The 16,045-nt window shown below is 49.1% G+C and overlaps 1 non-coding gene across 1 annotated transcript; it reads left to right on the forward strand.

Moving 5' to 3' along the window:
• Positions 1 to 15,745: 15,745 nt before the first annotated feature.
• On the forward strand, positions 15,746 to 15,818 carry TRNAV-UAC (transfer RNA valine (anticodon UAC)). Its single transcript has one exon. It is a non-coding gene; the product is annotated as a tRNA-Val (tRNA).
• Positions 15,819 to 16,045: the final 227 nt, after the last annotated feature.

Below are 16,045 nucleotides of genomic sequence, written 5' to 3' on the forward strand. Positions count from 1 at the left end.
GATGTTTCATTTAGGGATCAGGTTAAAAGAAATGTTAAACCGTTGACTTTAACGTCAGAATGTTAAATTTTATTTTTAGTAAAATTTAAGAGACTGCAGCTTGCAGAAGTCATTTTTAAAATTTCAAAAGCTCCTCTCAAAGTAAACTTTAATGATTGCATTCAGTTTCCAGTTAAGAAGACCAAACGAGCCAGACTCTTGATGTGGCAGATGTCTTTGTTTATTCCCCAAAGGAGGGAAAAAGTTAAAGGGAAAATACAGAGAACTCCCTTGAATTCCTAGACTTAAGTCCCTTGTTACTCAAAGTTGTTTTGCATATGATTTATAGATGGTTTTATTTGGTTTAGTGAAGAGTAAAATGTTTCTCTTCCTGATTCCAAAGGGTATGCGTGGAATCATTCAGAAAAATGTTCAGTTGTGTGTAGGCCACTAGAAGTCCTGAGTCACCCTCATTTGCTTGCCTTTTCTTCAGAGGGAACAGTGTGAGAAGACACGCCTTTCCTCTGTCACAGACCAAGGTCAGAGGCACCAATGAATGGAATACATATTTACCTACTTCATCATCTGGGGCTCTAGAAATGAGAGGCGGGGTGGGGATGCTATTTAACTCCTTCTGTGCCACTGGTTAGGCCTCTGGCAGCAATAGTATTGATTACAATCAAATAAAAATTATGGTGTGACTTCGCAGATGATTAATTATCTAGATCCTTTGTTGCTGTTTCTCTTGACAGCCTGCATTTTCCTCCAGTTATGAACCCCCGACAGGAATTTAAAAGGCACAAAACTATACAAAAAGCCAATTTGTAAATTACTTAGGAGGTCGGAGGATGGAAAGTGACGGATTTATGGATTATCTGTGGATTTCTCTATTAATCCCCAGATAAATCCATTATTAGGGATAGCCACACTATCCCTATTTACCACTAACTAATTTGTACCTAATTTAACAGTGAACTTTGTTTTAACCCATCAGTCTGTTAACCTGCTGTTTCCCCGTGTTAATACAACTTCACATGCTTGATTTAAAACAGCTTTCCTTTTTTTAATTTGAGGTATAATTTTTTTAATTATAGAATACGAAATCAACATCAGCATGGATCTTTATCACAGCATATTGTGTGCTTCTGTGTGGCACTAAGCCACGTAAAACAACCCATACAAGCTACAGACGAGGTATTTTAGGGCAAAAAAGTACGCCCTAGGCAAAATCATTTTCAGAATCATTTAGACATTGGGTCGTAAAGCCGTTCTTTTATTTTGAATCTGAGAAACAATCGAGCAAAATCTCCTTAATAGAACAGCCCTATTAGAACGGTATCAACAGTCTTAAATATTGCTTTGAAAACAATGTAGCCCTTCAAAACTAAAAGTCTTAGTAGAACGAGTCTTCAGTGCACAAAAAATTTATCACAAAGTCAGCCATGAAAATCCTCTAGGAGGTGATTTACTTTTAGGTCAGACAAGGTCTGGATAAGAGACCACAGGATTCCTAGTTTAAATTGGAAGCATCAATACGCTGGTTGATCTCATCTTTTGAATGGACTTTAGAAGTTGGATTGCGTAATCTAAAGAGCCTTCTCTGGCAGTTCAGTTAGACGCCCTTGATGCTGAGATAAGACATCCTATATAGACTGGTAATGTTCCATTTGAATATTTCTCAGTTTATATTTTGGGGAAATCAAATGTGGTCTATAATCTGCAGAACCCATCACTTAACCACTTTTGCTTAGCAAGTACTATTTCATTCTTAATGTCCCCACTATCCATTCATATTCAGATGCTTACAAGGAGACAGGCATCACGCACAACAAAGGAGTCACGTTTTGTTGTGTGGGTTATTCAGGCAGCAAGTGTAGCAGACCAATCCTTGGGTCACCGCATACTTCTCTGCCTTTTAGAAAATCTCTTTCCCCTGGCAGTTCAAATCGAATCTTTTGAACCGTAAATGTGGCTATTTACATTGCCAGGAAAAAAATAAGTCCAGAAACATGTCCTCAGAAGTAAGGGCCAAAGATTATTTTAATGTACGGTGAGAGTTTACTAAAAGTAAACCTTTATTGTACGATTTTAAAATATTAACCACACTCGTAACTTCAGTTCTGCAGAGAACTGAAACGTAGGAGTAGGGATGGTCTGGGGCCGAAGACATCAGCATTTTGTTACACACAGCCTTGGCTTTGGGCCTCCCATGTTCTCCAAAGCCTGAGAGACTACGCGGGAGCTGCAAGGCAGAAAAAGGCTGTTGCATGCCTTAACCCAGGCTAAAAGGCCTCTTACCTCCGTTTGGTTATTTCTGCCTCCAAACAGCATTCCAATTAGCTCTTTTTGGTGATAAAAGATAAAGATTTATTGTACCCCACCTACAACTGGAATCAGAATTTCACAGGAGGGTCACAGTCATTAGAGAAGTTTTCTGGAATACTATTCCCTAAATAAGCACCATGTGGGTTGTTGCTATTATTTAACACCTATTAAGTAGGCACATCATTCTAGGCTTTGAACAGCTGAAGAGTCCGGGCCCCAGCTTTCTTGGAGCTTACGGACAATTCCGCAGACAGGCAGGGGAAGGTCGGTGTGCTCGATTAAGGGCACCTACTGAGCAAAGTTTAACTACTTGCTGGTTTCCTTCCGCGAGTTTGGAAAATACATGGTCTAGGGCTAAATTCTTAACGTGGAGGATTGAGTCTCGTTCTAGAACTTCCAACTGGAACCTCGGTAGGGCTGTGACACAGGAACGCAGTCCAAAGTCCAAAGTGCTGTCACACAAGAAATTCATTATGCCCAGCATGCAACCGTCATGCATGAAAGGGGCCGCTGGACCTCGGTTATCTTCCTACAAATCAAGAAGCCATTTGGAAACATCGGGGCCAGGTCAAAATCGTCAAACTGTAGCCTTGTCTTTCTCCACTTTTTTTTTTTTTTTTTAATTGTTGCTCACAGTGGCGTTTTTGAAAAGGAAGAAAACAGCCGCCAGCACTGCCAAGCCCTGTTTACTGGAGGGGAAGGAAAGGGGAGGCGGCTCCCTGACTCTCCGGCAGCCTGCGTAAGGGCCTGCGCCCACGAGGGGACCTTGCTGCGGTTTCCAGCGCGGCACCCTGACTCACGCCGCGCCCGTGTTTATTTATTCTAGAACTTCTGCCGGGGCCGCACGGCCGCCGGCGCAGCGCCTTCGCCCCGCGCCCCGCTCTGCGCACGTGGAGCCGGGCGGCGGGACCCCACGCGGGCGGCGGCGCCCGGACCCGCCCCGCCGGCGCGCCAGCTGCGCGGCTATAATTAGAGAGGAGCCGCGGCCGCGCGCCCCCGCCCGCGTGCCCGCGAGGGCCGTGCGCGCGCGCGCGCGCGCGGGGCCGCCCGCGTGCGTTCCCCGGCCTCGCGCTCTGGACCGGTTACCGAGTCGTGCACCAAATAAAGTAAAGGTCTGGCTCCTGCCGGGCGAGGCGGGCGGGCGAGCGGCGTGCCAGCCGGCTCCGGGGTGTGGCGAGCCCTCGGTTGCCCAGAAAAGGTGCAACGCGCGTCAGCAAGAGCCTTGGCTGCTGCCGCGAGGGTCCCTGACGCGCTGCCGGCTGTCCCGGGTGGATTTTCTAAGTTGGGGAGGGCGCATGACAAGAGCTGCCCCAGATGTCACTCCCTTTTTGGAAATCATGAGGCTGCCTTTTTTTTTTTTTTTAAACGACTGTGGCTATAATAAGGCAAACGGTCCACGCTGGTGGAGTAAACTCTCATACTTAAGGGGCATCCGTCTTCGGGGAAAGCACACCGAGGCACGGGTGCGTGTCCATAAAAATGTTATTTATTAAGCGAACCTCAGGACATGCCCATATGGGTACTACAGAGTCAAATACAGTATTGCAGCCACAGACTGCCTAAAAGGGAGTTGCCTTTTTACAGAGAAACCTTTATTAAAATTACGGCAAGGGCCAAAAAGTTTTTTCTTGCGTCATAGCACCGTTGGGCGCTGGAGGTGCCCCGCAATCCATGGACTTCTAATTTCCGTTCATTGTTAGGTTCAGTACTCTGCAGTAACGTCTCAAAAAAAATCCAAGAAGCATGACCCCATCCTTGCACAAGATGACGCCGAAATGGCATGTGGTACCAGCCTTGGAGTGCAGGCCGAGGAACTTCACTGTGGACTGAGGGTTGTGTAATAGTTTCAGGCACGAAATCATTTTAGAAGCGTGGGATGAATTCCTACAGAACCGTCCCCTCCTTCTGTATTTTATCGAAGAACTCGCAAGGCTTCTCAGGTTGCAGCTCGATTCCTACGAAGCTATTTTTGCTCTTTGCCCGAGCCCATTGGTCTTGACACAGCATCGCTAGAGTCACCCGCTCCGCTCCTGGACAAAAGACCTTTGAGAGCGAATTCTGCAAGGAGAGTCTCTCTGAAAACACACCTCAGAATTGTCCAGTTCTGTCCCAGACACACGACAACACTGGAACAGAGGTCAGGACGTCTCCAGGTGTTCCTGGGCTTTGGGTGATCATTTCAGGTAATTCCATTCATTTTTGTGTTCCTATGTGCCATTATTATTATTATTGTTAATGACCGTGTGCTTACCTTAGTGGGGGCAAAGGAATCAAACTGGACTGTCTCAGTGACAGCTTTTTGGTTTTTCATCCATCGGCCAGACATAAGAAAGCACTGGGTGTGATACCCATTAGGTACTTGGGCGCCATGAATGTGTACCACTAAAAATATAGATGCTTGGTTATTATATTAAAGAGGAAATAGCAAATAGTCTTGAAACACTGGAGAGAAGGGGCTCCCCCTGCTGTCATCATAGAAGCTGCATCGTCTCTCTGGCTAGAGGAGCAAGGACATCGCAGGGTAAAGCATAGTAGCCGACCATTCGTGAAGTTCTCATCACGTTGGGGGACGTATAGTTCTATTGGAAATAAAAAAAAAAAAAAAAACACAGACCACGAATGAAGGCAATGAATACTTTTCTTAAAAGTTTTCTATGCTCACATTCATTTGCTGAAGGGCCAGCGTCCCTATAAACCACTGAAATGGTCGGGGCACCTGGGTGGCTCAGTCGGTTGAGCGTCTGACTTCAGCTCAGGGCACCATCTCGCGGTCCGTGAGTTCGAGCCCCGCGTCAGGCTCTGGGCTGATGGCTCAGAGCCTGGAGCCTGCTTTGGATTCTGTGTCTCCCTCTCTCTCTGCCCCTCCCCTGTTCATGCTCTGTCTCTCTCTGTCTCAAAAATAAATAAATGTTAAAAAAAAAAAAACAAAAAACACTGAAATGGCCAACCCAAGTCCACGGATGGCTTTAAAGGCAAGGGTGGCATTTGCCACCTGGTGGCAGGTGGGGTTGGGGTGAGCCTGTGTTTGAGCATATTGTGCCTTTTTTTAAAAAAAAAATAATAGATAAAAGTGACGTATGACGAAAAATAAAAGAACACCACTAAGTTTTGACCTTGGTAAAAATGTTGGATTTGTAAAAAAACTCGTTTCCTTTTCCTGTAAATCACACTCCTCTGCACATGGGTCTTTACATGTGTAAGTAAGCCTTCAGAGCTCATGAACACCACGGATTTGTAGCCCTGGGAAGAACTCGATGGCAAACATTCCCTGAGTGAAGTGTCAGCCGTGACCAGACCGAGCCGGAGGTCATTCATCTGTTTGCTGAGAGGTTGAGGACTTGGATGGAATTAGTCGGGTCGAAGGTCTTCACGGATGAGGTCAATCACAAGCAGTTAGGAAGGAGAGGAGAGGGGCGCCTGGGTGGCTCAGTTGGTTAAGCCGTGGACTTCGGCTCAGGTCATGATCTCACGGTTTGTGAGTTCCAGCCCCGCCTCAGGCTCGCTGCTTTCAGCACAGAACCTGCTTTGGATCCTCTGTCCCCCTCTCTCTCTGTCCCTCGCCCACTCGTGTTCTCTCTCTCTCTCTCTCTCAAAAATAAACATTTTTTTTTTTTTTTTAAAGAAGGAAAGGAGATGGCCTGTGCAAGCTCTGAGGGATTGGAGAGGAAAAATCACCGGAGGAGAACCCACGTCTACGTGGGTGTGGTCATGTATTGATTCATTTATTGGTTTGCTTATCCCTTCCCTCCACTCATGGTAAGGAAGGCAGACTCTTGAGCTATGGCCACAGCTCTACCTCTCTAACCATAGCGTTTAACCCTCTGACCTCAGTGTAATTATCTGTGAAATGGGTTAAGGCTATACCTACGTCGTGGCATTGTTGTTGAGGGGATTGAATGACAGGGTTATAGAACACGCATAGTCAGCGCATATTAAGTCCTTGTTAAATTTGGGTACATCACCCTGCGGTGCTGGGCTCTGGGCCGGTGTTAGATAGTTGTTAAAAAACAAAAAAAACACCAGTGTCTTCAGGGTCACCTGAGTGGCTCAGTCCGTTAAGCATCCAACTTTGGTTCAGGTCATGATCTCACGGTTGGTGAGTTCGAGCCCCGCGTCGGGCTCTGGGCTGACCGCTCAGAGCCTGGAGCCTGTTTTGGATTCTGTGTCTCCCTCTCTCTCTGCCCCTCCCCCGTTCATGCTGTGTCTGCCTGTCTGTCTGTCTCTCTCTCTCTCTGTCAAAAATAAACATTAAAAAAATGTGATCATGAATCTGGTCACCTCTCTCCACCTGATGGAAACCATCATCATCTCTTGTCTGAAGCACTACAGAAGCTTCTTACCTGTTCTTCCAGCCCCCGCCCGTCTTCTCTGCAGTTTGTTCTCAGTTCAGCAGCCAGAATAAACCTCAAAGATACTGGCCTGATCTTGTTTCTTCTTCATTCAAAGCCCTACGATAGTTTTCTATCTCCTTTAGAGTCAGATGTGAAGTCTTCCGCTGGCCTGCGAGGCCGTGCTACCTCTCAGACCTGGCTCGGACCCTTGCTGGCTCCATTTTAGCCACACTGGCATCCGCGCTCTTTCCTGACCCTGCCGAAGAGGCTCCTGCCTCAGGACCTTCGCATTTGCTCTCCTCTGTTTGGAATGGTCTTCTGAGATGTACGCACAGCTCGCTACTTCACTCCCTTCAGGTGTCAGCCCCAGTGTTCCTGTTGCTGTTGTAAACATTCCCACAAATTTCGTGCCTTAAAACAACACAAAATAACTGTCTTAGGGTTCTGGATGTCAGGAGGGTAAATTTAAGATGTTCACGGGGCTGGTTCCTTCTGGAGGCTTCTGGGCAGAACCCGTTTCCTTGGCCCTTTCAGCTCCTCGAGGCCGCCCACATTCCTCGGCTTGTGACCCCTTCCTGCCACCACTCTGAACCCTCGCTTCTGTCCTCACGTTGCCTCCTGCCTCCCTCTTCTAAAGACTCTTATAATTGGGGCTCCTGGGTGGCTCAGTCGGTTAAGCAGCCGGCTCTCGGTTTCAGCTCGGGTCATGATCTCATGGTTGCTGGGTTTGAACCCCACGTTGGACTCTGCACTGACAGTGTGGAGCCTGCTTAGGATTCTCTCTCTGCCGCTTCCCCACTTGCACGCACGTGTACTCTTTCTCTCTCTCCCTCAAAATAAATGAACTTAAAAAAAAAAAAAAACCTGTATAATTACACTGGGCTCAGCTGAGTAGTTCAGGATATTTCTTATCTCAAAATGCTTAACTTAATCAAATCTGCAAAGTCTCTTTACCAAGCAACATCCCGTATACACAGGCTCAGGGTGTTAGGACGTGGACATCTTGGGGAGGGGTCATTACTCAGCCTACTGCACACTCTCTATAAAATAACCGTCCCAACTTACCCCCCATTCTAGAATCCTGTCCCTGTTTCATTCTTCCCCTTAGCACTGTTCCCCATCAGACATTGTTTGTGTCTGTTGGTTTATAACTTTCTGTCTCCCCCGCGCCCCGACCCCTGCATGCCTTAGAGTGTAAAGCGTACGAGACAGGGCAAAGCACCCCCCTGTGGCACAATAGTGGGGGGCGTGGGCATGTTCTCAGTAAATATTTGTTAAAGGGCTAAATTTAGTCTCTGATCTTAATGAGGGGAGTGTGGTGCAAAATAGTGAACGGTAAGAAAAGAGTCATGGGGCACCTGAGGTGCATGGGGCTCAGTTAAGCGTCTGACTTTTGCTCAGGTCATGATCTCGCAGTTCACGGGTTTGAGCCCCGCATCAGGCTCTGTGCTGACAGCTCAGAGCCTGGAGTCTGCTTCGGATTCTGTGTCTCCCTCTCTCTCTGCCCCTCGACATCTTATGCTCTCTCTCTCTCTCTCAAAAATAAATAAACACTAAAAAAAATTTTTTTTTTAAAAGGAAAAAGTCATAAAAATGTATTTGGAAGATTTCACGGAAACACAATCATTGGACTGCAGAGAGAGAACATCAGGAGGGCTGCACGGAGGAGGAAACTGAAGGGGGCCAGTGGCAGGGCAGGGCTTGGGAGAAGGAACAGAGCTCAGCCAGGTGGGATGGATCTGGGGATCCTACAGGAACTGTTTAGCCAGGCAGGAGGAGGGTCCATGCGGACAGATGCGGGTTAGAAAAAGCAGGAAGAAAAGGTCAGGGGCATATGCTAAGGAACCACATCAGAGTCCGAAGGGTGATGTAACCTGAGATGCTTTCTGCAGGGGTAGGAGGTAGGGGGCGGGGTTCAGGTAAAGCAGGAGGAAGCAGGCAGGAAGCGCATTCTCCTTGGGGGTGGGCGGTAACAGCCTCTCCCAGGGGGCCCCCCAGAATGGTGAGAATGTGTTCTGATGGCTGACCCCAAAGAGTTCAGCCGGCTCTGAACTTCCACCTTCTCCTGGCACAGGAGGAGAGAGGAGGGCGGCAGGGGTGGGGTGGGGGAATGTGCAGCAGCTTGGCTCACCTAACAGCTCCCGGGGAGGGGGGGCCCTTCCAGGCTGGTTGCAGCTGTTCTTTTATCGAAAGATTTGGCCAAGAACAGTGTGAAGTGGTCACAGTCACGACTGCCTTGACTCCACCAGCCTGGCTGTGCCCTTGGATAAGTTCTTGGGGGTCTCTAAACCTCAGCCTCCTCATCTGTAGAATGGGGATAAGAATAGTGCCTACTTCTTAAGTTTATTGTGAGGGCTAAGTGAAGTGATACATAAGTCTCCTCGGGGCAGTTCTACCATAAACCCAGAGTCTAGTTCTTTATCCCCAAACAGGAAGCACCCGAGGCCCGGGTGGGGGGTGACCAACCATCTTCTCTCCCCTCACCCAACCCCTAGAGATCTCACCACTCAGGTCTGCCCCCCCACCCCCCGGGGCCCTCTGTGGACAGATCTCTCTGATAGGCCTTCTGGGAATGCATATTTAAATCGCAGCCCTCCACCTCCAGAGTCCTCTGAAAGGGAATCTCCCCCACCACTTCCAGTGGGAATGGATTTCCAGCCCTTCGTCCCTTCTCTAGCCTGAAAACTCCCCCCTTCACACTTGGGTTGTGAGTCTGCATGGCTCTCCCCTGCCCAGCCTCATCTCGGGGATCTCTGGCCCATCCTTGGCCCTGGTGGAGAGGACAAAGGAAGGCCACCAGGTTCTGGGGGCCAGAGAGAGGCTGGGATGGAGAAGCCTGAGGCTGCTTCAGTCCTGGTTCTGTCTCTCTCTAGCAGCGAGGGCCAAGGTCAGTTTTTTCATTTTTTATTTTATTTTTTTAAGGTTTATTTATTTTTGAGAGAGAGAAAAGACAGAGTGCGAGTGGGGGAGGGCCAGAGAGAGAGAGAGAGAGAGAGAGGGAGACACAGAATCCGAAGCAGGCTCCAGGCTCTGGGCTGTCAGCACAGAGCCCGACGCGGGGCTCGAACTCACAAACCTCGAGATCGTGACCTGAACCAAAGTCAGACGCTTAACCAACTGAGCCACCCAGGCACCTCGTGTTCTAGATTAACCAAATGTACATATCACTCACCCTACCACAGGTAAGGAGGGAATGTTTAATACCTATAGTATTAGGCGTAGAACCAAGAACTTGAAAAGGCGCTGTAAGCTCTAAGGTAATGTAAAAATACTGACTTTTACTACTTAACCTGGGATTTCTCTACCGATAGAAACTTTACCCTACCTGAAGTGAGGGACTTACTTCCCCTCATACGTCATTTACAAAAATATCAAGACAACTTTGCTCTGATCATCTGTAAAGTATTGATCCAATAGTGTTCCCCCAAATCCCCAGCTCATCCTAAGGACACAGCTCTTTCTGGGAGGCGGTTCTCATGGTTATGATGCAGTTACAAACCACTGGGTCACATTTCTACGTGGCCTTGCAGAAATGTTATGCTCAGGTTGGCCATGGGCTCCACGGTGGGGGGCGGGGGGGTCAAAGTCACCGGGAGAAACTGCAGACTTCGTCCCCACAATGCTGGGAGAACTCGGGGTTAGGCTGCCCTGGGCACCAGTCCCCGTAGGAAGGCCACAAGAGACAAAGAAGTCTGAAAACAGATAGCTAAACAGGCTTAGTCTTTGGGCAGACCTGACAAGAGACTGGAGGTACCCTCGCTACCAAAATACGTAATGTGTGCTAAAGGGGGTGTGTAAAACTAAGCGTGTCTTATTTCAGTGTGTGCGAAAGATTTCATGTGGGATTGCTAATGTGGGAGCTACTGCCTGTCTGTTTCGTTTTTGCTGAGTCACAATAAATGTGTTTCTAAGCGACCACGGAGGCTTTGGGAAGACGTGGTCACTCTACGGGGCAGGAAGGGGCAAAGGGAGCTGCGCAGAGGAGGAGACACTGAAACTCCTCGGCCCTGGGCTCCTTCGTCATCCCACCACGAAGGCACACGTCTACCCCAGTCCTCAGGCCAATCCAGGCATGACGAAGGACTTCTGAGTGCCTCTGGGTCCCAGGATCACCTTGTACCACTCGCCGAGTTCCCATGTGACTGCCTGAGTGTCCTTCCTCGCCCTATCCTAGAACCACTGCCCCTGGGGAAGGCTTCTAGAAGTTTCCGTGGCTCCTCAGCTACCCCCTCAAGCTCTAGTCTCGAACTATAAAGGGAGCTCGTTGGCTCTTGGACCTGAAGAATCCACAGGCAGGTCAGCTTCGAGTTGGACTCACTTCCGGTTTGAGCCCGTGTCTAAGGGCACGTGAAGTACTGCAGCCCATGGGACTGGTGGCCCGTGGGGCTGAGCGGTCTCCACCTGCAGGGTCACGGGCAGCAGCCCTAATCCCTGGAGAGGACAGCTGTCTGGAAGGAGGGGTGCTCCCGCCCTGATGTCAGAGTTAGCCCCGCATGGAGGGGCAGGGTGGTGGCTGGTAGGCAGGTAGATGTGTGCACCTCAAGACTTCTTTGTTCCTGCTCGGTCTTCCTCTTTGCCACCGAGGGAGTGATCCCCAGCACTGAACTCATGGTGGCCAGCTCTACACCTGTTAGGACACGGGCCGAGCTTTGGGGTGCCACGGGGAGCCACTGGAAGCCGAGGAGAGTGACTCACCCTCTGTTGACAGAGATGGCGTGGCCGGGACAGAGAATGCAGGAGGAAGGTGACTGGAAGACATGTTGGGACAGCCCAAGCGAGGGGGCTGTCTCTGAGATTTTGATCTGTAATTTGTTTTTATATGTTAAAAAAAGAAAGATACCTGAAGTGGCGGGACTCGTATCTTCACAAGCTAAAAAATGCCTCTCTCGTGCTCCCCCTGTCTGTCTGTGCCACTTCCCTCCCCACCAGGCTGCCATTGTCGTCACCGGCAAGGGCGTGCCACCTAGCATGCGAGGGGAGGCCACCGCTGCACCCTTGCTGAGAAGTACACGGATCCTTCCCGCACCGTGCTGTCCTCGCACGGGTGCTCCAGGAGCGCGCCAGCTTGGCCGCGTGCACTTGGCACTCCCATCCGTCACCGGGCGACGAGAATCTTCCACGTGCCGATGGCGGGCTGCAGGAACCAGCAGACCACTAGTCGGACCTGAGCCTTCAGGAGAAAAACTCAGCAGAGTTGTGCCTGGGGATCCTTCTGAGGGAGAGACACGCTAGGGAGAGACACGCTAGGGGCAAAATGTTGCTGGAATTATTGGCACAGAATTCTAAGTTGTGCAGGAAAAAAAAAAAAAAATCCGCTGAACGCTAACCCAGTGCTGTGTGATTTACAAAGCCTTTTGCTTCTGTCAGGCCTTTGAAACAAAAGCATCAGAGAAATCGCGCCTTGCTGAAAGTTATTCGGTGAAGCCTCCATTTAAATCCAGACCTTCTAACCCTGAATCCTATCGTCTTTTTATCACTGGTTCACAGCATTTACGGGTAACGCTTTTGGGGACCCTGGCAGCATGGGCAATATTAGTTAAGCTGTGCCACAGAACGGATTCTACAAATGCCACCAGACCCTTTGCTTACCCACTGGTTTATTCTCATTCTTCATGCTTAGTTTGCTAATGTAGGAGTCACATGTCCCTGTTGTCTTTATTTTCCTGGTTTAATCAGGAAAACCAGCCAGAGGACCCGGAATGATTAGCTTGGAATCATTAGGAGAGGAAAGAATTTATATTCACGGTGACTGTATTTCTAGTCCATTGATTAGGCAGTTTTGCTTTTATGAATCAATCGGGGTGATTGCCATGCTGAATAAAATACGGAATTGCTATCAGAAAGAAAACATAAATTATTAGCTTTAAAATGCATACTGTCTCCGCAGGGAGCTACACAGTGTATGGAATGTTTCTCATTTCCTCTTCCAGATTTCTGCCTGGGTTTTCTCACGGGGTACTCCTATAGGCTCTTTGGCTCTGTTGTGGCACGTGACGGGATGATCCAACAATGCAGTGTCCCGGCGTGTGACATTACTATTTAGCTTCCACTAACAGCCCCTTGTAGGTGCGGGGTGGCGTTCCCAGTCAACACAGAGCGCTTTAATATCAATATCGATAACCACGCATATCTTGACTCTGCGGCTTACAATCCAGAAGGCAAGGTGATTTTTAGAAATCCATACAATCACCTTTGGAGACTCTAAGAACGAATGCCCGAACCATCTCATCTCCTATTAACCGGTTAATTTTTTTTTCCTAGGATATACCGAGGTCATTTCCTAAATTGCACATTTCCCACTGATTAATCTCAGTGGATTGCCTCTTACTATAGCAAATATGATAATGTCCAACAATTATAATTCATAATTATGGAACTTTATTTCATAAGAGGGTGTTTTAAAAGCCAGATAATCACTTTTAAGAAGACACTAGAAAATTGAATAGGGCAGAATAGAGGTGGAAGGAGGAGGAGAAAACAGAATGAAAATAGCGGTGGATGAAAAACGCTTTAAGACTAAAACCTCGCAAGGCTGGTGTTCCATGCGTTAAGAACAAAAAAGGAGGCATTTGGCTTTAGTACCGTGGGATTTTATGGATTCTGGGCGCCAGAAGTTTCTTTCTTTGTTTTTTTTTTTTTTTTTAAGTTTATTTTGAGAGAGAGAGAGAGAGGAAGAGAGAGTGTGTGTGAGCGAGCAGGGGGTGGGCAGAGAGAGGGAGAGAGAGAGAATCCCGAACCCCAAGCAGGCTCTGTGCTGTCAATGCAGAGCCCGATTCAGCGCTTGATCTCACAAACTGTGAGATCGTGACCTGAGCTGAGATGGAGAGTCGGATGCTCAACCGACTGAGCCACCCAGGCGCCTCTAGATACCAGAGGTTTCATGATTTAATTCATTTGACACACATTTATTGTATGCATCCTATACATTGAGGCACTAGGGAGTTTAGATTGTTATAATTTTTTTAAGATCTGGCCATCTCGCAGCCTACAGAAAATGGACTGGCCCACGAGATAGACAGTTGATGAGCATGGAGGAAAAGGGAAAAAAGAGAAGGAGAAAGAAAAAGCAGAAATGAAAGTTTAAGGAGCAGCAGCCGCAAGTGCAAACAAAATCCCGCCGCAAGACCTTTGTCCCCCAAATAAACTGTCCACTGTTTCTTAATGAACACTTTCCTAATTTTTCTCAGCGAGCACTAGGTTCTGTAAGTTATAAGTACCTCCCAAGGCACAGTGAGGAACACAAGAAAAATAAGATTCAGACCCTATTCTCAAAGAACTTAGACTCTATTTGGAAATTTCAAGCAGTGCATATCGAATCATGGATCCGCTCTAAGACAGCATTCAGGCAGGTACAGGAGACCTGATCCACACTCTGGGGGTGACGTTCAAAGAAGGCGGTAGGCCCAGCAGGGGTGGAAGGGACAAGGAAGGGTTCCCACAGAAGATGGACGCCAGAGAGGCCTGAGAGGCGGCGCAACAGAGGGGAGGCAAGAAGACACAGGCAGAGCAGAAATTAGCATCGTGTGTCTTGGGATCAAGAAGAAAAATCTGTGCCTTCTGTAACCGCAGGATAGTTACGAGGGGGTCACGGGGAATGCTGTTTGAGTAAGCGGGGGAAGCTGGGACCTCCAGGCTTTCGGAAACTCAAGCACAGGGAGGTCGGGAGGCTGGCCGCGGGTGACGAAGCCGGCCACGGCCCAGATACTGGTGGAGAATGGAAAAACCACTTTGCTGACAGGCCTTTGCGCCACTCCCTTCCACGGAACTGGTCCGGGATGGCCGCAGAGGAGCTCACGGAAGAGAATTTCAAAGAGGTTGTTGATAAGGCTGGGAGACGGAGCTGATTTCGGGCAGGGGCAGAAGAGGGTGTGGAGGATGACTCCAAACCTGCGAATATGCCTCATTTCCGCCAACTGGAGCAGGACTCGGGCTTGGGAGAAGATGACAGATGCCTAGATCAGAAGACTAAGAACACTCCAGACGCAGCTGGGGTAGCCTCAGGGCAAGGATCAGAGCTGTCCGGTCCTCCCCAGCCCCCAGGGTTAGGCAAGGATGGCAGGAGGTGTGCGAAAGCTGCGGGGGTGCCCCGTAGGGCTGAGCACGGGAGGGGGCGGGGGAGGGGGGAGAGGGGGGGCGGGGCACAGAGTTCTGGGCGCTGGGGAGACTCACTCCGTCACTCCCCCCCCCCCCCCCGCCCCAGAGAGCAGTGTATGCATCTGTGCTGCAAAGCACTGCTCCTTGGCTCTCGTGGCCTCTGTGGCCTCATTCAGGGAGCACGACCCGCTCACACGCGCACGCCAGGCACCGTGCGGGGTCCAGGAGCTCATGGGGGATGGTGGGGGGGCTCTCAGTCTCCCGGGGAAGGCAGAGATAAGCAGATGTGGGGATCCGAAAATACGAGCCGTCGCTCCGAGGAAAGCATCCGAAGCAGCCTCCTCGGGTATTTCCTGGGGGTGCTGTGTTGAATTGGCATTGAAGGGGGCAAAGACTTCAGAGCACTGACCGTCCTTCAGCAATTCTTGGCAGGAGCAGAGGGTGGCATGATTTAGGGTGAGAAGTCTGTGTCTCAGAGTTCAGCATATAAGAGTCTAGGGCTGTCGTCACAGCAGCTTGAGGAAGTTAACCAGGGTAGCCCCTGGGAGGCTAAGACAGACGAGGGTAGTCCCCAGCTTAGGCGCTGGGATGCATTCCCACATCCCCAGTGGATGCCCCAACCCCACGGATGGTACCCAGCCCCATCTATGCTATGTTTTTTCCTACCCCATACATCCCTATGATAAACACATACTTCCTTTATAAATTAGGCACAGTAAGAGCTGAACAGCGATAACTAATAATAAAATCGAATAACTATAAGCCTATACTGTAATAAAAGTTACGTGAATGTGATCTCATTTTCAAAATATCTTATTGTACTTCCTGCGAGGATGTGAGATGATAGAATGCCTAGGAGGTGAGATGAAGTGAGGCGAGTGAGGTGGGCTTGTGACCTGGGATGTGTCAGGGGGCTCATTTTCTTCCCAACTGATGGACGGCAGGTAATGAGCCAGGAAAAGTGAAAACACAGGACTGTATAGCACATGCTCTTTGAGCCGGGAGCTGAGTCTTCAGGTTCCATGGTGTAGCGGTTAGCACATCTGCCTTACACGCAGAAGATCCTGGGTTCGATTCCCAGTGGAACCACAAGCTTGTCTTAGTTTCCATTTAAAGCTGGAGGATGAAAACGGGCGCGTTTTCATCTTTGGCAATCAGGATCTTTTTAAATACGATTTCATGGGTATGTGCAAATGTCCCGAAGTGCAGATTTTCTTTTCATCAACTTACGGCACAGAGACCCAGCTGAAATCTCAGCTCGAAGGTCCCCAGCTCCGGGCCCACATGTTCCTGATCTCTGTCCAGCAAGGATGACA

Source organism: Lynx rufus, unplaced genomic scaffold (genome assembly GCF_022079265.1).
Source record: "Lynx rufus isolate CCGP_SWC_20201006 ecotype Redwood Valley unplaced genomic scaffold, mLynRuf1.p SCAF_25, whole genome shotgun sequence".
NCBI lineage: Eukaryota > Metazoa > Chordata > Mammalia > Carnivora > Felidae > Lynx > Lynx rufus.